Source organism: Nicotiana tomentosiformis, chromosome 7 (genome assembly GCF_000390325.3).
Source record: "Nicotiana tomentosiformis chromosome 7, ASM39032v3, whole genome shotgun sequence".
In the NCBI taxonomy this organism is placed as follows: Eukaryota; Viridiplantae; Streptophyta; class Magnoliopsida; order Solanales; family Solanaceae; genus Nicotiana; species Nicotiana tomentosiformis.
The window spans coordinates 44,551,148-44,573,855 of record NC_090818.1 but is presented as its reverse complement, the minus strand read 5'-3'; the positions used below and the strand labels follow the sequence as shown (position 1 = coordinate 44,573,855).

Sequence of the window (22,708 nt, the reverse complement as noted above, 5' to 3'; positions counted from 1 at the left end):
ATCAGGCTGAGGCATGGCAGGATCATAGTCACAGGCGAGCCGGGGCTTCACGAGCTTTAAGTCGATCATCCTCGAGGGCCATCGCAGAAATAGATCTCGCCTTATTCAAATTGCGGATCATGTCTAGTCGGGCTTCAGGGTGGATCCACTCCTCGTACTGCTCTCGAGGAATATTAGGATACTCAGAGGCATTAGACGTAGAGGGCCGCGCAAGCAGTTAGGCATTCTCGGCCTTAAGAGCAGCAACTCGATCATGCAGCTCGAAGTTCTCCTTATCCAACTCTCCAATCCTCTCCTTAAGCCGGTCCTCCTGAGCCCTGGTCGTTGACAGAGCATTATCCCGCTCAAAATGGATAGTCTTTTTCACCAGATCGAGAATTTCAACCTTCATCCGAGCATCTACTTGGGAATACTCCTTATGCTCGAACATCTATTGCTTTTAAGCAACCTCCCCCCCCGGAGAGTGTCCATTTGAAGCTGGCACACGTCCAAATGAATTTGCAGTTGATCCACCTGATTCTGGAGGTCGTTGCATTGGGCTTCCATGCCCTTGCTGAGCTCGAGCTCCTCCTTTTTTCTCTTAAAATCCCCTTCGAGAACGTTGAGCCTCTCCACGGCCGCCATCAACTCCTCGTTTTTCTTCTTCAGCTCTTCTCTCAAGGCCGGCACGTTGCCCCCCTTGCGAAGCCACCTCCTAACATCCCAGTGCTTCCTACGGTACTTCTCGTACTTACCCTTCAACTTCACATAAATGTCTTTCCGTCTCTTCTCCTTCCATGCACTCTGAATTTCCATAATAACAGTCTGGAAATCAAAGAAAGGAAAAAGTTAAAATTTGGAAACAGGTTAAGACGAAGGAAAAAGAATGAACAACAACCACACTTACCTTGAGAGCGAGGCCGACAATGTTCTTTGACAAAGTATTATCGGCCAAATTCTTGAGAGTCACGCTCTCGGCCTCGGAGCAAAGAGGACCGAGAGTGGAAACCACCTCCTCGGTATTTACCAACAAATAACGATCCATCAGAATTGTGATGGTCCTCGAGCCCCCCTCCATCCTCACTTCGATCTGAGTGAGCCCTTCATCAATTATCCTGAGATTGTCACGGTCCATGTCGGAACCTGACTTTTTGCCCTCGTTAATAACATCCTTTCCTTTATCCTCGTCGGCCGGAGAAGCATCCGCTGCTGGACTGGAAGATGAGGCCTCCTCTTGCATTACAAGCATAGGGCTAACACCAAGCGTCCTCTCCACGACCTTCTCTTCTTTGGGACGCAAAGGCATGCCTTTATTAGCCTCTTCTAATTGTGGGGCCTCAGAGGTCGCCCCAACATCATCTCTAATATGTATCATCGCCGTCTCCCGGAGCATGAATTCATCCTCTATTGAATCGACGGCCGAGGGAACTCCCCTTCCTACATCCACAACCTTCCTTTTACGGGGCCTTAGGTCCCCATCACAGGGAGAGACTTCATCTTCTTCGTCGATGAGTGAAAACAAGGAGGGAGCGGGCGCAGCAACTGAGATGGGGGTGGAGGCGAAAGACGCAGCAGTTAAAATGGGGGCAGAGGCGAAAGGCGAAAGGCGTAGCAGCCCTATTCATTTTTGTAGCCCCCTGACTGAACCAAATAAGGAAGAAGCGTAAAAGTTTACAACGGCACAAGCCAATACAAATATGACAAAGACCAGAAAAAGAAGGTTACCTCTCAAGGGGAGGGACGGTTTGAACTTCTAAAAGAAGCTCGGCCAGTCATGAATCCCCACAGTATAGGGGAGAACCTGATTAACCCAGTCAGCCAGACGTGCCGCCAAAGGAGGAGAACGACTGGTGGCTATAGGATAAGAAGGGTTACTCGACCAACTTGGAATGAACAAATTACTTGAAAGGGAAAAAGCTAAAAACGTGAACACTTACGTGTATGGTTCCAGGCATCAGGGAAACCATCAACATTAGCCACAAAGACCTCAATCTTGATCAAGAAGTAGTCGAGCCAGAACTACCGACTACCTTTATCTTCCATCTTCACCACCAAACACTTGTCCCTACGATGTCGAAGGTTCAACATCGTCCCTCTATAGAAGCTGGGCGCAAACAGATGCACCAAATGCCACATCCTGACCTCGACCCCGGTAAGTTCGGCGAACTTTGATAGCATTTTGATGACCTTGTAAACATAGGGGCGGGTAGAGCAGGGCAAACACCGTAATAACGGCACAACTCCTCCACCAGCGGGAGGAGGGGGAACGAGTAACCAATGGAAAATGGGTAGGCATGGAGAGCACAATACCTAAGACGGTGAATGTGCACTTCGTCCTAACCAGTGGGAATTAATTCTACATGGTTGGGAAGGACAAACTTGGATTTGAACTCAGCCAAGCGCCTAGACATCTTCGACGATTGAAATTTTCCATTAATCACATCCGGCGATCGTTGAAAATTGAATCCAGCATCGGGGCAATGGGGGATGATCTCCTCCCTTTAAGGAAGAGCTTTATCCTCAGCGGTGGCGACACTATCTTCCCCATGAAGACGGAATACAACGGCCAAGGTAATGGCATGGTTCTCCTCATCAATGTTAGAAGGAAGGTTAGACATAGCTATGAAATTTATAAGAAGCCGGGATATGGAAGATGAGAGTATGAGAAAAAGTTAAAGGTCAGAAGGCAAAGAAGATTCAAGAATAACAGAGGAGCTTATGTAGAGAAAAGATGATTCCAAAGAAAGTAAAATTTGAATAATGGTGGAACGATCCATATTTATAGATATGAAGGCGCCGAACCCGAAACGGCTCATCGTAATTGACATAAGAATCGAAATGACAGAGCCAATCAAAAGCCGCATGTAAATCAATGCGACACTTCGGGAACATGCATCATCATAACGGATGACATCATGATATCACTCCTTTTCGTGGACAAAACGGTTCCAGCAAGTCACCCAGGAAAATCAAGAGCTTGAAATATACAATCCGCAAAAAGCCACGTCGCCTGTTTGTCATGACGACCACGATTGCTGCTGTCCGCTCATTGAACTCGCCCATGAGGACGACCACGACCGCTTCTATCCGCTCATTGAACTCACCCACGAGGAGGACCTCAACAAGCGGACGGACTAACTGTATGGGCTAAAAATTATCATAATTATATGTGAGCCAAGTCAACATTGAGAAAGTCTTCGAAGGCTGTCACGCGTCATCGATTTGATTACAATAGAAGACGAAGGCGAGGTCAAGGTGACCTAACAGAGGACAAAGGCGAGGTCGAGTTGACTCAACAGAGGATAAAGATGAGGACGAGTACTCCCTTTAGCATAACAGTAACGATTAGATTTACAAATAAGACCTTATAGAGAATATTCCAGTGAATATTTCTCTCATCCGTACTATTAAAGTTTTTGTGGCCAATGTGCCCTTTTAAATAGAAAGAGAGATAATTGTAGAGGGGATTGGACACTCATTGTAAAACATAATATATTGACCTTCTATGAAGATTCCTACATTATCATTGACATACAAAATATACATTTTCTTCAGATCTTATCTATCTTTTCTCCCACGATCCGAGGAGGATCTGAATATTCAAAGGCTTATCACCATCTATCTTTGTCAGAAGGAATATCAAAGAATCTCACCCTTTTTGGGTGACTCACATGCATTATTTAATGCTACTCTCTTTGTTCTTGAGTCATTGAATATTGTATTATTGTTGCTATTTATTGCTACTCAAATATTGCTACCTGTGGCATCTTACTACAAAATCAGTTAATCAATCTTTTGGATATTAATATTGGATAAGATTAACTCTATTTTATTAAAAAATTTGAATGTTAAAATAAATTTTGGGTCAAACAATTGTGTATTGTTCTGGTTATCTCATAACTTTGTGTGGCCTTTTCCCCTTTCTTGAAGTAATTTTACGTGTCTTGTAATTTTGAACTAATTTGGATCTGGCTTGCATCATGCAATCTGGTCCATGAAAAGTTTTGTCTGAATGAGAAATTTCCTTTTTGTTAAGCCACTTAACTTTGAGCTACAATGGAAGAGAACTTCATTTCAAGAAATTAGGATGTTTGTTATCAAAAATTGCGTTTAACTAATAAGGTCTGAAAATCTGGTGAAAGTTTCTGTATAGCAGGTCCATGTGGTAGTCATATATGCTATTGTCATTTTAAAAAAGAAAAAAGAAAAAAAGCAGTCCGCGAAATATCATGCATTCACGCAGAGTTCGGAGAAGGGTTTACTATTCCGATACAAGTATCAGTGGCTGATTTCACGACTCGAACCCTTAACCTATAAGTACGTCACACAAACACAATTTTACCGTTGTTCCACGGCTACTTTCACGCAAGCTATTGTCATATTTACACTAGTTTCAGTACTCCCTTTCGTTTTCAGACTTTTGCAACGTGATAAAGTCATTCATATGTCCGAGAGTGCTTTTTCTGGTAGCTTCTACTTTACTAAAACAAAAGGATGCTTTGATTGGTGTTGTGCTGTCTCAATGGAGTAAGAGAAACATGAACATGTGCTGTGAGCTAAACCTGCTACGTAAGCTTAATTTGGTTCCACAACTGTAATTTAGGACGCATTTAAAATCAGCTTTATTTCCACATGCAATACCACTTTCTTTTTTCTATTTTTTTTTTGGATTTTTACACAAATAATTAGCCAGTTTTATTATTTACTTTTTCTAGCGGATATATATAAATTATACACTGATTACACATGGTTATACATATATTATACATATTATACATTCACATACTATTTTTAATATAATTAAGTGAGCTGTTATTTAGGTTAATTCTTCTTCATTTTTAATGAGGGCAAAAGAAAATCGAAGTGTATAAAAGTTAACTACTTCATTTTCTCTCACTTCGCATCAAAGAAATCGATAAAATTTTAATATTTTCTGCGCTCTATTTTGTTTGACTGACCACGAAATTTAAGATAGAATTTTTTTTTTTAATATTTGTACGTGATCTCAAACATGCAATAATATTTGTGTGATTGTGATACTTTTGAAACTTAATTATAACCTTAAATATGTCATAATATGTGCATAGCTATATAAGTTTTTCATTAGAAAAATATATAAATATTTTATTTTTATTGAAACAAACTAATACGAAAATACAGCTAAATGAAATGGAAGGTAGGGAGTATTTCTTTTGAAAAGGATAATCATTACATTGTCCTCTTAAACTACTTAATGAAGGTACCATTTGAGTGTGAATTAAGTAAGGGCATGAATTGTTTCATATTATAAGACTAATAACGAAAGCCAAGAATTTGTCGGTTGAAACTGCCAAGGAAGGAGCAATATTATTTGGGAATCAAATGTCTTTTCATGCTTATTGCTTTCTACTAACTGAAGAGATGCTAACGAAGCAAGAGTTCAGCACCAGAGATTACGGTAGGCGTTTGCCTACATATGTTGGTTGTCTTCCGTATATGTATTTCGGAAGTTAAAGTTCTGTGCAACGGTAGTATAAAAAAAAATAAATACAATCAGGTAACTTAAAAAAAGATAATTATCGATAAATCTCATGATAAAAATTAATCGTTTACCTAACAAAAATTATAATCGTTCTGCAATCATAGGTTAAAGTACACTAGTATGAAAAATTTCTTTATAATGTCAACTTAGATTCTACGTTCCGGTGACCTCATTTGACTACTAAGACATGTTGGCTATTATAAACGGGTAAAAAATCGAGCCCGTCGAACATCTCGGTTTCCCGGTAAGACAAACGGGACTGGAACGTGATCATAAGGAATCAGAGTCTGGGCGAAAAATCTCTCACATCGGGGATCGAGCATAACATCCGCCCTCGAAAGCATCGGGGCCACATCTCCCGGGTCCGATTCAAGTCCCTCAACTTCAGAGAGCATTACCAAGCGGTCGAACACGACTAACAAAGAGCCGTGACATCAGTGCCCAACCGGATGTCACACTGTAAATTTCGGCCCGTATCAGCAGTGAATCAGTGATTAGCATAAAGAAAGATTTTTTTATCCTTTTTTAGAATTGTACTTAGGGTGAAACTCCCCTACTATATAAAGGGGAAACTAACTGTTCATTAGACACATTGTAATTCACATATCAAGAAATATATTCATATTCTCTCTGTTATCCAAAATTCTTACTTCTATTCATCAGTTCTTCATTAGTGTGAGCTCGGGATCGAAGGCAGTCACTCCGAGATCACTCTCCTTATTGGTTTGACAATTTATTACGTCTTTTACTTATTTAATCTATCGCCATTTATCATTTGTATTGAATTAATTTACATATCCTTAAAACCACATATACATTCAATTGTTATCCGTTTTTCAGGGTAAATGATGTGTGGCTATAATTCATGATTTAGCACACGATTCGCCTTGCATTTTATACGCTTTAATGATAAATTACACTTTATTTGCTCGTATTGAAGGCCATTTTATGTGTAGGTGAATTGGAGATGAAATTAGAGAAAAAAGGATACTTAAAAGTCGAAAGTGTGCTCGGGAGCAGTTGAAAAGGAGAAGCTGGCGAAGCTAGGCCTACACCAGGCGTTATACCTGGCGAAGCCAGGCCTAAAGCAGGCCTTATACCTGGCGACGCTAGGCATGTAGTGGGCGATAGACCTGTCGAGGCGAGGCAGAAGCGAGATTGACCAGGCTTTATACCTGGCGACGCCAGGCCTGGGGCGAGGTTTACCAGGCGTTAGGCCTCGCGAGGCCAGGTCTGGGCGCGCACAGTCCGAGTTTTGAAGACTTATTTCATCTCCGGATTTGACTAGGACTTTGCCTACATGTTTAGGTCATTTGCTACATATATAAATAGACCTAAAAATGCCACTTTGGAGGATTGTTTTGCAATCGGAGGCAAGAATAGTTTATGGAATCAACCGTTGGGAGTTAGAATTATCGATTTCTACATCCTTTCATCTTTACTCTGTACTTTAATTATGCAAAATATTTAGGATATTATTACTATGAGTATGAGTAGCTAATTTGTTATCTAGGGTTTTGATGGAACGTATTGGATGATGATTTTCCTGTTACGTTAATATAGATTTGCCGTAGTATTTTCTCTATTTGTTCAACTATGTTATTATTGTGGTTGGTTGAAGAGTTCTGAATCGACTGTGCCTATTTAGTGTGTATTACTCGGGAGAGAGTGTATATTTAGGTAGTTGTTGAACAACATCACTCCTAACGTATATGAGGGATCAATACGGTGGGTTTAGAGGTAGGATTAGGGATAACGAAAGCTTGATGCGATCCGAGTGAGCCGTACTTAATGCCAGCTAGCGTAATTCGGGAGAATATGTCTAGTAAATTATGATAGTTACTCGGGAGAGAATTACGACACTCAAAGCGCTCATGATCGGCAGAGAATACTTAGGCGAAATTATAGAAGACGTAGCGGGAAGGATTCCGACAATTGGAGAAATCATAACTCTAGACCTCCTTAATCTTGTCTCCAATCCTTATCCTTGTTAATTGATAGTTTTACTGGTTTCTAGTATTTGTTAGTTAATTAGATAAAAATAAATATTATAATCTTTATAATTAGGAAATTGTTTGGACTTGTGTTTCTTAGCGATATTTAACAACTGCAGCTAAGCCTTAGTTCTCTGTGAGATTTGACTCCGGACTTGTAAACCGGATTATATTTACAACGACCGCTTAGTCCTTTTTATAAGGTATAGTTGGGCGTGATCAAATTTTGGCACCGTTGCCGGGGAACTCGGTGTAGCTGTAGGTGTACATATTGCTAGGTTTCAGGTTGGATCTTTTATTTTATTTTATTTTTGTTTGTTTTACTTGTTGATTTGAGAACATGGCATCTTGGAATTATGAGAGTTTTGATGTTGGTAATTCTACTTTTAATCCTCCTTATGACTATTGTGGAGGAAACCACCCATGGCAAAATTATAAAAATATTTCCGAGAGCGAGTTATGTGTACCAACTCAATCTTATGTGTGGAATGTGTGTGATATGTGTGGTGGTCAAGATGGTCACTTTCATGGTTGTGCTTATATTTCTTATCTTCCCTCAACCCCTTACTTTGATGGTTCTTCTTTTTCTTGTGAAGTTAATAGGAATAAAGAACCTAGGGATGATGACCTGAAAGAGATCAAGGATATGTTAAAGTGCCTTGTGGAATAAAATAGTAAAAGACAGCTGCAGATAGAAAGGCAAGAGGCAACTATTTGCAACTTGGAGGCTCAAGTAAGTCAAGTGGTTGAAGCTTTTAATGCTCAGCAAGCCAATTTTGGTGATAGTAGCCAAGAAGAGCATGAATTAGATGATGAAATTGAGGTGCAAATGGAGGTGGTCAGAGTAGAAAACCAACAATCTAACCAAATAGATTTTGAAGATCTTGATGTTGAAGAAGTAATACTAGAGTCAACCAGGGACATTGAGGGTACATATTTAGTTGACTTTAGTGTCATTGGTGTTGAGGATGTTGACAGTCCCAAAGTTCATGTAGTTGAGCGCATTGGTCCACACTCCACGCATTTTTCCACATTGTGTTTGGATGATGATATAGAGATAGAGTCATCCGAACCACTTGAGGAGTCAAGGAATGAGGAACAAGGTGCTTATATTCTGGAATTCTTCTTGCCAGAAAGTCAGGATTACACACCTCATCTAAAGGCTAAGAAGTGCATAATACTACATTATTTTATTGGGCCAGTCAGATTCGTTCCACCACCCCAGGGCATGATCATAGAGCAGAATCAAAACTTGGGGTCCAATTCATAACTTCAAAGTGGAGGCAGAAAGTGATTCGCGTCGTGCCGCGACGTTAAATCAAGCGCTTGATGGAAGGCAACCCAGCTTTACTGCTTTATTTTATTTTATTTTATTTTTTGTTTTTTTTAATTGTATTATTTTTGTAGCGTCGATTTTTGATTTTCTAGGAGCATGGAAAGCAAAGCCATTGGAAGGATGCAACAGCAAACCAGATGGTTGGAACTAAGTGTGAGGTACCCACACGAAGGACCAAGCCTGGGAGAATTCTGAGTACCCCATGAGCTACTAGTGCTTCAGCCTTTGGCCTACCAGGGAGTTTCTTTTAACATCTTATTAATACGGTGTGAATTGGGGACAATGCACAATTTTAAGTGTGGGGTGAGGAGATTGTCTAGGTGACTTTCTACGCTATTTTAATTGTGTTAGTTTAATTGGATAATTTTTTTTTTTTTAGAAAAATGGAAAAAAAAAAAAGAGTGGACTTTTCCCGACGATGGATATCCTAGACAATTTTTTTGAGGGATTAAAGTATAAAAAAAATAATACAAAAGTATGTCTTTTTATTTTTTAGGTAGTAATAATCACCCTGATTTTTTTTTGTGCCTCGATTCTTTTCCATGGGATGTAGTCTGAACCGGGTAGTGATTTTTTCTTTTAATATTTTTTAGAGTAGATTAGAATTTAGGAAATAAATAGAGGAAGAAAGATGAGATTCCTAGGTGCCTTTGACTTATTTGATAGTAGCATATTTAGGCTTTGGCATGCGTATTATCTTCCCTATAGTTTGAAATTGCTTATGATGCCTTATTGAGTCAGATAGCATATCTATTGACGCTTATGTCTCATTTTCTTGTCTCGTGTTCACTTTGAGCTTAATGATTTATATTTTGTGGCTCGGTGAATACTTGAAACTATTTGAGAATCGGAATGGAACCGTCCTTTGTGAGTCATGTGCCATGTGTGGTGAGAAATTGTGTAGTCCATGTTTTTATGATTGAGTCTAGAACTTGCCCGGTATGTGAGTTGAAGCGAAATTTTAGGTGATGCTCGATTTGAAAAATAATTTTAGGCTTTCTTTGATCTTGTTGAGCTTATTGTTTACTATAAATAAAATTTATCCCTAGTTAACCCTTTTGAACCTATAAATTTTTATTTGGCACCCACATTACAAGCCTATACCTTTTTTGTTCTTAATTGACATTGTTTTGATCCTTTTACCTCATAAAATACTTTAATTGTGAAATGAGCGCTAGAAGAAGTAAGGATTAAGTATGGGGTGGCTTTTGAGTGGAATCAATTAAAGGAAGAAAGGTGCACTTGTTTTGTAAAGTAATACACCACTAGCGGAAACTGCAAAGGGAAAAACAATAGTAGAAACAAAAGAGAGAAGAAAATAAGAAAAAATAGAGATGAATAAATTATTGTCTTGTTCTTTCTAGTAGGTATGAATTAAAGTAGTGCTTAAAGAAGAAGGGAATATTTTTTTGGGTGATATTGTTTGTGAAATTGAAGTGGTATTGAAGAAAATACGCTTAAAGTAATTGTGTGATGTGTTAAAGTGCTTAAGAGGGTGAGTCACTATTCCTAAAATATATCCTACCCTTCCCTTAGCCCACATTACAACCATGAAAAAGTCTTAATTGATTTTAGATCGAGCGAGCATACATTAGTAGAGATTTACATTAAGGGCAAGCATATGGTGCCAACTGCATGCATGTGACTTCTGTTGTGAGAGTGAGAGATTTTCTTTGATATATATATATATATATATATATATATATATATATATATATATATATATATATATATATATATGAGTCCTTAAAGTATATTTGAGCATTTGATTTAAGTGTGTGGATTCAACTTACTCTTTTTTTCTTGTTGTGAGGGCACATGATTTCATGAGGGATAGGTAACGTTATTAGACTTCTCTAGGATGTTGGGTGTTCAAGCCATGAGTGCATTGTGACTTTTGAGTCGGTTTTTGACGTTATTAGACTTTTGATGTGTGGCTATAATTCATGGTTTAGCACATTATTCGCCTTGCATTTTACACGCTTTAATGATAAATTATACTTTATTTGCTCGTAATGAAGGCCATTTTATGTGTAGGTGAATTGGAGATGAAAGTAGAGAAAAAGGGATACTTAAAAGTCGAAAGCGTGCTCAGGAGCAGTTGAAAAGGAGAAGTTGGTGAAGCCATGCCTACACCAAGTGTTATACCTGGCGAAGCCAGGCCTAGAGTAAGCCTTATACCTGGCGACGCCAGGCATGTAGCGGGTGATAGACCTGGCGACGCCAGGCAGAAGCGAGATTGACCAAGCTTTATACCTGGCGACGCCAGGCCTGTGGCGAGGTCTACTAGGCGTTAGGCCTCGCGAGGCCAGGTCTGAGCGCACAGTCCGAGTTTTGAAGACTTATTTCATCTCCGGGTTTGACTAGTACTTTGCCTACATGTTTAGGTCTTTTCCTACACATATAAATAGACCTAAAAACACCACTTTGGAGGATGTTTTTGCAACCGAAGGCAAGAATAGCTTGTGGAATCAACCGTTGGGAGTTATAATCATCGATTTCTACATCCTTTCATCTTTACTATGTACTTTAATTATGCAAAATATTTGGGATATTGTTACTATGAGTATGAGTAGCTAATTGCTTATCTAGGGTTTTGATGGAACCTATTGGAGGATGATTTTCCTGTTACGTTAATATAGATTTGCCATAGTATTTTCTCTATTTGTTTAACTACGATATTATTGTGGTTGGTTGAAGAGCTCTCAATCAACTGTGCCTATTTAGTGTGTATTACTCGGGAGAGAGTGCATATTTAGGTAGTTGTTGAACAACATCACTCCTAACGTATATGAGGGATTAATACAGATGGTTTAAAGGTGGGATTATAGATAACAAAACCTTGGTGCGATCCGAGTGAGCCGTACTTAATGTCAGCTAGCGTAATTTAGGAGAATATGTCTAGTAAATTGTGATAGTTACTCGAGAGAGAATTATGACACTCGGAGCGCTCATGATCGGTAGAGAATACTTAGGAAAAATTATAGAAGACGTAGCGGGAAGGATTCCGACAATTGGAGAAATCATAACTCTAGACCTCCTTAATCTTGTCTCCAATCCTTATCCTTGTTAATTGATAGTTTTACTGCTTTCTAGTATTTGTTAGTTAATTAGATAAAAATAAACATTATAATCTTTATAATTAGGAAATTATTTGGACTTGTATTTCTTAGCGATATTGAACAACTGTAGCTAAGCCTTAGTTCTTTGTGGGATTCGACTTCGGACTTGTAAACCGGATTATATTTGCAACGACCGCTTAGTCCTTTTTATAAGGCATAGTTGGGCGTGATCAGTAAACAGTTTGTCCCCCACCGTAGGGCAAAGGATAATCGTGGCAATTTGATACAAATTTCCGTAACGCACTCTATTTTACACTTGTTGTTTGAGCTTTTAATTTCAGGTCAAATTAAAAAAATGATAAACTCCCAATATGCCCATTTGAATTGATGCTGAGTCTAGCCACCACGGCGAGAACAATAATATGGTGCCCAGCTATGAGGTGCTCCCTGTTGACCCCAACAGAGTTCCAGCCGCAGACCCGATCGATGCTAACTCACATGTGGCTAACAAAGCAAACTTGCCTAACGACCTAGAAATAGCATTCGCGGGGGATCCTGATCGATAGCCTAGAGTACACACGACGGCGAAGGTGATAGGATCAATTTGCGAGTGATCTTCAAAATGTTACAGGCTCAACAGGCAGCAATAGCCTCGTTCGTGAAAACACTCGCAGAAATGAATCGACCACAGAAAGGCCGGGTGAAGCTGAACCCGGGACCAACCCCGAGATAATAAAGATGATTAAGGAACTAACAAAACGAGTAGAATTGGGAGAAAATAAAATCGAAGCCAATGACAAAAAGTAGAGACCTATAATTCCAGGGTTTATCAAATCCCATGAGCACCCTCGATATTGGAAGGCCTAGATTCCAAGAAGTTCGTCCAAAAACCTTTCCCTCCGAGCGCAGCTCCGAAACCGATCCTAAAGAAGTTTTGTATGCCCGAAATCCCAAAGTATAACGGGACCACGGATATGAATGAACACGTGACCTCCTACACATGTGCCATCAAGGGAAGTGACTTGGAAGATTACGAAATCGAGTCAGTTCTACTAAAAAAGTTAGGGGGAAACCCTGTCTAAAGGAGCAATGATATGGTATCACAACCTGCCCCTAATTCCATTGATTCGTTTGCTATGCTTGCGGATGCCTTCATAAACTCTCATGCTGGGGCCATCAAAGTCGAGACCAGAAAATCAGACCTCTTTAAGGTCAAACAAAGTGATAATGCAAAGCTTAAGGAGTTCTTGTCGAGGTTTCAAATGGAAATGATGGATTTTCCCCCTGTTGCGAACGATTGGGCTGTTCAAGCATTTACTCAAGGACTCAACCCCCAAAGCTCTTTGGTTTCACAACAGCTGAAACAGAATTTGATAGAGTACCCGGCGGTAACTTGGGCTGACGTCCATAACAGGTACCAATCACAAATCTAAGTGGAAGATGATCAGTTCGGGCCCCCCTCTAGGTCTGTATACCCCATTAGAACTAATAACATGTCTAAGAGAGTTGTCGATCATGAACCAAGACCGAGCAGAAATCGATACCAACAGTATAACGAAGATCGAATGGGCAGTGGATCCGGACGTAACCCAGTGAGGAATGGTTTCGACGAGGTCATAATAACCGGGGACTCATGAGCAAAAATGGTTTCGACGGACCAATCAGGTCTAGGGAGGCACCGAGGTTATCGGAGTACAACTTCAGCGTCGATGCTGTCGGCATCGTATCAGCCATCAGACGCATCAAAGATACTAAGTGGCCTTGACCATTGCAGTCTAATCCTGTCCAAAGAGACCCCAACCTAATGTATAAGTATCATGGCACCCATGGTCACAAGACCGAAGTCTGTCGACAGCTAAGAGAAGAAGTGGCCCGGTTATTCAATAACGGACACCTCCGAGAGTTTCTGAGTGATCGAGCTAAAAATCACTTCAGTAATAGGGACTCCAATAAGTAGACCGAGCAAGAGGAACCTCAGCACGTCATCAATATGATCATCGGTGGAGTCGACATCCCACAAGGGGCCAATGCTGAAGCACACTAAGGTGTGTATTACAAGGAAAAAGCGAACCCGAGATTACATGCCGGAGGGGACTATCTCTTTCAATGATGAAGACGTCGAAGGCATCATGCAACCGCATAACGATGCCCTGGTAATTTCTATACTCATAAATAAACTCGAGTTAAGCGTGTGTTGATTGATGCAGGTAGCTCGGCCAATATCATCAGATCGAGGGTCGTAGAGTTGCTGGGTCTACAAGACCAAAAAGTGCCCACGGTCCGGGTCTTAAGCGGATTCAACATGGCATGTAAAACTACTATAGAGGAGATAACCCTGCCAGTGAACACCGCCGAAACCATTCAGGAAACGAAGTTCTACATCGTCGAGGGGGATATGAGGTATAACGCTCTATTCGGAAAGCCATGGATTCACAACATGAGGGCACTACCCTAGACACTACACCGGGCATTGAAGTTCCCCACACCGGGAGGAATCAAAACAGTTTACGGAGAACAGCCGACCACAAAAGAGATGTTCGCGGTCGATGAGGTGATCTCGATATCCACTCTCTCGACATCAAAGAACCCAAAGTCGATTGGGAAGAAAGAAACTAAATAGCAATCATAGATATCGGCCCCGATCGAATCGGATAAGCAAAAAGCAGGCGAGGATGATGACTACGGAGTTCCCAGGTCATTCATCGCCCTTGACGATTCCGATGCCATCAAGTCAACGGCCGAGGAGCTGGAGCAAGCCATATTGATCGAACACTTACCCGATCGGAAGATATACCTGGGAATGGGGTTAACTCTTGAGCTTAGGAAAAAACTCATTGAATTCCTTATAGCTAACATAGATTGTTTCTCTTGGTCCCATCTTGATGTGACATGGATCCCGCCAGAAATAACTACTCAAAAGCTGAGCTTGGATCCGAAACTCCACCCGATTAAACAAAAGAGGAGGCCTCAGTCTGAAGTAAAGCATGCATTCATCAAAGACGAGGTATCCAAACTCCGTAAAATAAGTTCCATTCGGGAAGTTAAATACCCGGATTGGTTAGTTAACGTAGTGGTAGTGCTTAAAAAGGGAAATAAATTAAGAATATGCATAGATTATAAAGACTTGAACAAGGCATGCCCTAAAGACACTTTTCCTTTGCCTAATATCAATTGCATGATCGATGCGACGACCGGCCACAAGATACTCAGTTTTCTCGATACTTATTCCGGGTACAACCAAATTCGTATTGACCTGGGAGATTAAGAACAAAATTCCTTCATCACTAAATTCGACCCCTATTGTTATAACGTAACGTCATTCTGACTAAACAAATGACGGTGCCACTTACCAACGCATAGTAAACCGTATGTTCGAAGAATAAATAGGAAAATCAATGGAGGTTTACACTGACGACATGTTAGTTAAGTCCATGCGAGCATAATACCATTTGGAACATTTGCAGAAAACCTTCAACATACTAAAGAAATACAATATGAAGCTGAACCCGGAGAAATACGCATTCGGGGTCGGGTTCGGGAAGTTCCTTGGATTCATGGTGTCCAACCGGGGGATTGAGATCAATCCCTACAAAATCAAAGCTATAGAGGACATCACCGTAGTGGACAATATCGAGTTCGTTCAAAGGCTAACCGGGCGCATAGCCGCCTTGGGTCGATTTATATCAAGGTCCTCTGATAATAGCCATCGGTTCTTTTCATTATTGAATAAAACGAATCACTTCTCGTGGACCCCGGAGTGCCAACAAACTTTGGAAGAACTTAAACGGTACCTTTTGAGTCCACCTTTGCTTCATACTCTGAAGTTGGACGAGCAGTTATACCTATACTTGGTGGTATCCAAGATATCGGTAAGTGGAATTTTAGTCCGGGAAGAGGAAGGTACGCAATTTCCTATCTACTATGTTAGCAGGACTCTAAGTAAGGCCGAAACATGGTACCCTCACCTGGAGCAATTGGCGCTTGCTTTGCTAAGTGCCTCCAGGAAGTTAAAGCCATATTTTCAATGTGATCCCATATGTGTCGTAACTACTTACCCATTGAGGAATATAATGCACAAACCCGAGCTCTCGGGACAATTGGCCAAATAGGCCGTGGATATTAGCGGGTACGATATCGAATATTGACCCTGAATCGCCATCAAATCTCAAATTTTGGCAGACTCCGTGGTCGACTTCACGCCAACTTTAATACCCGAAATCAAAAAGGAATTTTGTTAACCTCCGGGACCTCCTCGACAATCTGGACCCTCTTTACGTACGGTGCCTCGAACGCAAAGGGGTCTGAACTCACCATTGTGTTGAATCCACCTACGAATAATGCAGTTAGGAAATCTATTAGAACTGTAAAATTGACTAACAATGAGGCCGAGTATGAGGCTAAGTATGAGGCCATGATTGCAGGTCTCGAATTGGCTAAAAGCCTGGGGGCCGAAGTGATCGAAGCTAAATGTGACTCCCTCCTTGTGGTAAACCAAGTTAATGGGACACTCAAAGTGAAAGAGGAACGAATGCGAAGATACTTGTATAAACTACAGGTAACGCTACATCGATTCAAGGAATGGGCCCTACAACACGTGCCTCAGGATCAAAATAGCGAAGCGGATGCTTTGGCTAACTTGGGGTCGTCGGTTGATGACGATGAATTCAGCTCGGGGACAGTCGTACAACTCATGAAGTCAATAGTGGAAGAAGGCAATGCTGAGATAAACTCAACAAGTTTAACTTGGGAGTGGAGAAACAAGTATATAGACTATTTGAAGACTGGGAAGTTGCCCTCGGATCCCAAAGAATCGAGAGCTCTGCGCACGAAGGCAACCAGGTTTAGCCTGTCCGAAGATACTCTGTTCAGAAGAACGTTCGATGGCCCACTCTCCATATGCTTGGGGCAGGGAGACACCGAATATGTTTTGAGGAAAGTTCACGAGGGCACCTGCGGAAACCATTCGGGGGCACAATAGTTGGTTCGTAAGATAATCAGAGCCGGCTATCACTGGATCGATATGGAAAATATGCGAAGGACTTTGTGAGAAAATGTGACGGCTGTCAGAGGCACGCACCAATGATCCACCAACCCGGGGAGTTACTACACTCAGTCCTATCGCCCTGGTCGTTCATGAAATGGGGAATGGACATCGTCGGTCCCCTACCATGGGCATCCGGTAAGGCTCAATTTATACTATTTATGACCGACTATTTCTCTAAATGGGTCGAAGCTCAAGTGTTTGAGAAGGTCCAGGAAAAAGAAGTCATCGACTTCTTTTGGGACCACATAATATGCTCGTTCGGTATATCAGCCGAGATAATGTGTGATAACGGGAAGTGGTTCATCGGTAGCAAGGTAAGCAAATTTTTCGAGGACCATAAGATCAAAAAGATTTTGTCAACACCCTATCACCCTAGTGGGAACGGACAGGCGGAGTCGACAAACAAAACAATCCTTCAAAACCTTAAGACAAGGTTGACCGACGCCAACGGAAAATGGAAGGAAATTCTGCCCGATGTTTTGTGGGCATACCGAAGAAACTCTATTTTCGTTGATCTACGGTGCCGAAGCGCTAATATCGGTCGAGGTGGGAGAACCGAGCCTCAAGTTCCGATATGAAAGAATCAAATGGCGAGGCCATGAGCACGAGCTTAGAACTACTGGATGAGAGGTACGAGGCTGCTCCAGTCCGGCTAGCCAACCAAAAGCAGCGGATAGAAAGATATTACAACCGAAGAGCCAACCTCTGACACTTCAATATCGGGAACTTGGTGTTAAGAAGAGTAACACAGAACACCCGGAACCCGAACAAAGAGAAATCAAGACTGAATTGGGAAGGTCCATATCTAGTGATTGGGACTACCGCTAAAGGTTCGTATAAACTCGAAGTAGAAAACAACACACAACTACCAAACAACTGGAACGTGACTCACTTAAAACGATACTACTGCTAAGGTACGGCCTTATTCACTTTCTTTATTTTTTATATTACGAATTAGGATAACACTTGCAGACAACAACTAAAGGAAAATGTAGCTGTTAGGTCTAAAAGCACGCATTGCACTCTTTTATCCTTGAACCGGTTTTGTCCCAAATGGGTTTTCCAGCAAGGTTTTAACTAGGCAACAATAAACCGTGCTAACTTAGAGTCAAAGACCGATTTTAAATCGGAGTCAATGGTCGCATCAGTAGTATCCGAGCCCGCTCTAAGATCGACCTAGAATATTGGGGGCCATGACCCTCGGGTCATGATTTTTTGAAAGGAAGGAAACTTTGTGCTAGAACAGTTTAGGTTCGGTGTTTAGGATTTATTGTAATGGCCAAACGTTCGAATGAACCGTGCCCGCATAGGTCACCCCGGCCATAATACAAGCTTTTGAATGCTTCAATCTTGTACATTACACACAGAAATGAAAGAAAGTTTCTAGCTTGCTAACAAACAATTTTTGCTTCTTAAAAGTATCGAGCCTAAGGGCTACTCCTACCCGGTAACTATCGAGCTGAAGGGCCACCCTTATCCGAACCCAAAGGGCTACCCCCACTCAGGGAATGCCGTCCAAGATAAATTTGAGCGCCTCGGGTTATCGAAACCCGGAGGCACAAAACCTATTAGGCAGTACCCAAACCTAAAAGGCTACGACCACTCTAAAAATGGTCCGGAGACGTCCAAAGCTTGTAATCAAAGCATAAGGCCTTCAACAAAATTCTAAACCTATTCAAAGGTTTCCCTCGGCAAAGATACAGTCTAATAACATTTAAAGAAGCATCTTGGGGAAATTTCCATTCACTCCGAGCTTACACAAGTTCGAGAAAAAATTACATCGAGGACGGGTCTTGTTCGGACCTTCGAAAAGTGACTTATTACTACGTTTGATTTTGCGCTAAGGCATTAGAAATATTTGCAATCGTAAAAAGATGCTAAGATAATAGACTTTCACATTGCCAAAAGGGAAATATTTTATATTTCGGAATATCTTTACAAAGGACCAACAAAAACGGCCTTAACAAAATATATATACAGGATACAAAACAGCAAAACAAAATAATCCTAAGGCATCTACGCCTGATCTTCACCAGAACCCAACTCGTCCTCAGAGCCGTCGGGGCCTTTGGGTTCTTCGGAACCCTCAGATCCTTCTTCATCTTTGGGTTAAGCTAGCTTCTTGGCCTTGATCTCAAGTCTCTTTGCCTCCTCGATCTAGACCGACAGGTCAAAGCCTCGGGAATGGATATCTTTGAGGGTCTCCCTATGGGATAGTCGTATCACGTACTCAGTAGTTGTCATGCCCCGAACCTGGGGGCGAGACCTATCCTTGTGTACCAACTTGCGACTAAGGGACTCTGAACATATAATGTCATACTTTTGCCATGGGCCATACTGCAAGATAATTGCGAATACTGACTAAATATCAATAAAAAGATGGGCCGACAAGGCCGTCATAACTACTACAGCTGACAATTCAACAAAATATAAATAAAAGGCCTACAAGCCCAATATACTGCATTAACTGACAAGATATGTCTATAAGCCTCTACTGATGGATATACTATGATCGGAATAAGGCTCCGACCTACTCATAACATATATATATATATATATATATATATATATATATATATATATATATATATATATATATATACACAAATATGTACGTAAAGCTCTAGACCCGGCAACTACGAAGGGTATGGAGCTTACCGATCAAGCTGAACTTGGGAAACACCTAATAAGGAGGTCTACCCGTTTGTCTGTCTGAACCTGCACGCATGAAATGCATTGCCCCCAAAGAAGGGATGTCAGTACGAAATAATGTACCGAGTATGTAAGGCACTATAGTGAAAGCTGAAACTGAACTGATAATATAATAACTGAAAGCAACTGGAAGTCAATGATAATCTGAAGATATGCTTACCTACTGATACTGACTCAACTCTCTCAATATAGTAAGTAAAATAGATGTTCGGCCTTATAAGGTTATAAGGCTCGGTATATATGTAACTGCTCTGCCGTAGTAGGCTTACTAATAGGCACTCGGCCATACTAGGCTCTGTATCTCGGCCAACTGGGCTCTCTCATAGGCGCTCGACCATAGTAGACTCGGTATATAACTTATCATCTAATCAGAGGTTGCCCAATAGGGGCCTGCCCATCAATTATAGCTCGATGATAATGAAAATACTGTAATACGGTATATATATACTTTCTGCTCTCTTGACTGGAAAAAGAAAATACTCAATTGAATATGAAGTCCCGATAAGGAGAATATTATAACTTACAAGACTAGGAAAATATACGTAACTTCCGGGACATGAATTTTTTTCTTTATACATCGTTATCAAACTTGTGTAATTACGAGATTATGCAAAATGAAGGAAGAGCTTAGCCTTAACATACCTGAGTTGATTCTCTTGAAAAAGATTACACCATACTCCCTTAATATTACAAAATCTCACGTTGCTTCGAATTGGTGAAGATCTTTCGTTGCTTATGTTGATCAACTTAGATTTGCACTAGTCGTCCTTATAATTCATACCCAGGTACGTGACTACTTGAGAATTGAGATATATAAGAGGCCTTTGTAACGTAACAGTAAATATGTAAATCTAGCAAATCATTTCAAGGCTTACTTAAATAATGCTTTTTTTTGAGATATCAAGATTGTTGAGAATTCCAAATCCCATCTGTTACATATATCTTCATTTATCTCTTAATGAATTAGAGTCTTATACCTTAGTGGGTGTGGGCCCCACTAAGATAATGACTAGTCCTTTAAGAATGACACATTATCAAATGATTTGAAGAGTCACTTAGGTTAATTAGGTTGCTGCTACGTTAATTCTTAACCATTCCCAACCAATTAGCTACCAACATTTTAATTAATTGCTAATCTCCCACTAAAATTAATAATTATCCGATCATTCACATAATTAAGAATTATCCCAAATTACTTAAAATATTGCTCATTTTTAGCATACCTTACACACCTCACTATCATGGCCATGTGGTACCTTGTATGATACTAGTCCATAAATATCGGGTATTTTAGCTTGGGCCATATTTTATCCCAAAATATCAAACTTCAACGAAATTCATTTTCTTCGATTTGCTTACCCTCTCACCTTCATCAATTTACTCATCACTTGTTTAAAATAGCATAATGCTTATAATCACGATATAATTTTATTCCCGAACTTGCGTCGATTAACTTACGATGAAACTTTATTGTACGAAAATGCGGGATGTATCTATCTTCTGAACCTCTCTTTTTAATTGTTGAAGACCTCACATTTTTCTATCATAGGAATGATGCAAACTTGAGTTTCTCTAACTCAACTCTTCCACAGCTATATCTCTACCAACCATCTTTCTGGATGTAGGTATCGTCGTATTATGAATAAGATAGAGTTTAGGAAATTGAGTTCTTACAACGGAGCTCTACCACACGATCTAGAGTAAGAAGAAAGAGTGACAGTCTTAAATGCCCTGTAGCCTCCTGCTTATAAGTATGGTGCATGACACACCCATAAACAAGACTCTACTAGACACGACTTGTAGACTCCCTAGGATATAACTGCTCTGATACCACTTTTGTCACGCCCCGAACCTGGGGGCGAGACCGGCACTCAGTGCCTCACCTATCCTCGCGTACCAACTTGCGACTAAGGGACTCTCAACGTATAATGTCATACTTTTGCCACGGGCCACATTGCAAGACAATTACGAATACTGACTAAATATCAATAAAAAGCTGGGCCGATAAGGCCGTCATAACTACTACAGCTGACAATCCAACAAAATGTACATAAAAGGCCTACAAGCCCAACATACTGCATTTACCGACAGGATATGTCTACAAGCCTCTACTGATGGATATACTGTGATCGGAACAAGGCTCCAACCTACTCATAATATATATATATATATATACACACACACACACACACACACAAAGATGTACGTAAAGCTCTAGACCTGGCAACTCCGAAGGGTATGGAGCTTACTAATCAAGCTGAACTTGGGCAACACTTAATAAGGAGGTCTACCTGTCTGTCTGTCTGAACCTGCACGCATGAAATACAGCGCCCCCAGAGAAGGGACGTCAGTACAAAATAATGTACCGAGTATGTAAGGCACTATACTGAATGCTGAAACTGAACCGATAATATAATAACTGAAAGCAACTGGAAGTCAATGATAATCTGAAGATATGCTTACATGCTAATACTGACTCAACTCTCTCAATATAGTAAGTAAAATAGTTGTCCGGCCTTATACGGCTCGGTATATGTATAACTTCTCTGCCGTAGTAGGCTCGCTCATAGGCGCTCGGCCATACTAGACTCTGTATCTCGGCCAACTGAGCTCGCTAATAGGCGCTCAGCCACATTAGGCTCGGTATATAACTTACCATTTGATCAGAGGTTGCCCAATAGGGGCCTGCCCATCAATTATAGCTCGATGGTAATGAAAATAATGTAATACTGTATATATAGACTTTCTGTTCTATTGACTGGAAAAAGAAAATACTCAATTGAATATGAAATCCCGATAAGGAGAATATTGTAACTTACAAGACTAGAAAAATATACGTAAATTCCGGGACATGAATTTTTTTCTTTATACCTCGTTATCAAACTTGTGTAATTACGAGATCATACAAAATGAAGGAAGAGCTTAGCCTTAACATACCTGAGTCGATTCTCTTGAGAAAGATTACACCGTACTCCCTTAATATTGCAAAATCTCACGTTGCTTCGAATTGGTGAAGATCTTTCATTGCTTATGTTGATCAACTTAGATTTGCTCTAGTCG

The 22,708-nt window shown here is 40.6% G+C and overlaps 1 long non-coding RNA gene across 1 annotated transcript in view; it reads right to left on the bottom strand.

Annotated features, from left to right (window-relative positions):
• The window catches only part of LOC138896477 (uncharacterized), a 107,783-nt gene extending 85,281 nt beyond the window's left edge, over positions 1-22,502 (bottom strand). The window contains exon 1 of the long non-coding RNA XR_011409655.1: positions 22,408-22,502. This is a non-coding gene — a long non-coding RNA (uncharacterized lncRNA). The remainder of the gene's footprint in view (positions 1-22,407) is intronic.
• Between the last annotated feature and the right edge of the window lie 206 nt (positions 22,503-22,708).